This window comes from Galeopterus variegatus, unplaced genomic scaffold (assembly GCF_000696425.1).
Source record: "Galeopterus variegatus unplaced genomic scaffold, G_variegatus-3.0.2 Scaffold1787, whole genome shotgun sequence".
Lineage (NCBI taxonomy): Eukaryota > Metazoa > Chordata > Mammalia > Dermoptera > Cynocephalidae > Galeopterus > Galeopterus variegatus.
In genome coordinates this window covers 110,630-111,540 of record NW_007727898.1, presented here as the reverse complement: position 1 = coordinate 111,540, position 911 = coordinate 110,630, and the positions used below count along the sequence as shown (strand labels likewise).

General features: G+C 43.9%; 1 pseudogene; it reads left to right on the top strand.

Annotated features, from left to right (window-relative positions):
* Window positions 1-223: 223 nt before the first annotated feature.
* LOC103595519 overlaps window positions 224-911 on the top strand; it is a 1,531-nt pseudogene continuing 843 nt past the window's right edge.

Here is a 911-nt window from a genome sequence, read left to right as displayed (position 1 = left end):
AACTCCAAAACGTTTGTAGTTTCTACTATATAACACATCACATCTTCTCCTCTCTAGCTATCTCTCTTGCTACAGTAGAATGTCTGTCTAAAATAGAAAACAAGAAAGGAAAGAGAGTAGTGATCTAGGTAAGAATTAAGGATCCAGAATTCCACCACAGAAAGCCAGTTCAAAGCAAAGGAAGAAGATATATTTTCACATAAATTGAATCATGGCACTGAAAATGCTGGCAGCAACCAGTTGCACTGTGAAGGCAGTTTTCCAAACTACCATTTTGGGCCATTCTTGGGAGATTTTACTTGGCCGTGTGATCCCCCTGAGGAGCTTCTCTTTTTATCACACGATTTCTGCATCAGCCAAGTATGGTGGGCGGCACATGGTGACTATGATTCCTGGGGACAGCACTGGGGCCTGAACTTATGCTGCATGTCAAGGCTGTGTTCAGACATGCATGCATTCCTGTGGACTTTGAGGAAGTGCAGGTGACCTCCACTTCTTGTGCAGAGGACATTCACAATGCCATCACAGCAGTTCATTGAAACCATGTGGCTTTGAAGGGCAACATTGAAACTGACCACAACTTGCCACCATCTCAAAAATCCCTCAACAGCATATTTCGTGTCACCCTAGATCGCTATGCCAACATTTTCCATTTTAAAAGTCTGCCAAGCATAGAAACCCAGCACAAGGACATAGGCATCTTAGTTATTCAGGAAAACACAGAGGGTAAGTATAACAACCTGGAGCATGAGAGTGTGAAAGGAGTGATAGAGAGCCTAAAGATCATGACTAAGGCCAAGTCTTTGCACATTGCTAAATATGCTTTCCAGCTGGCCCAGAAGATGGGGTGCAAAAAAGTGACACCTGTGTACAAGGCCAACCTCATGAAACTGGGAGACAGTGTCTTCCTC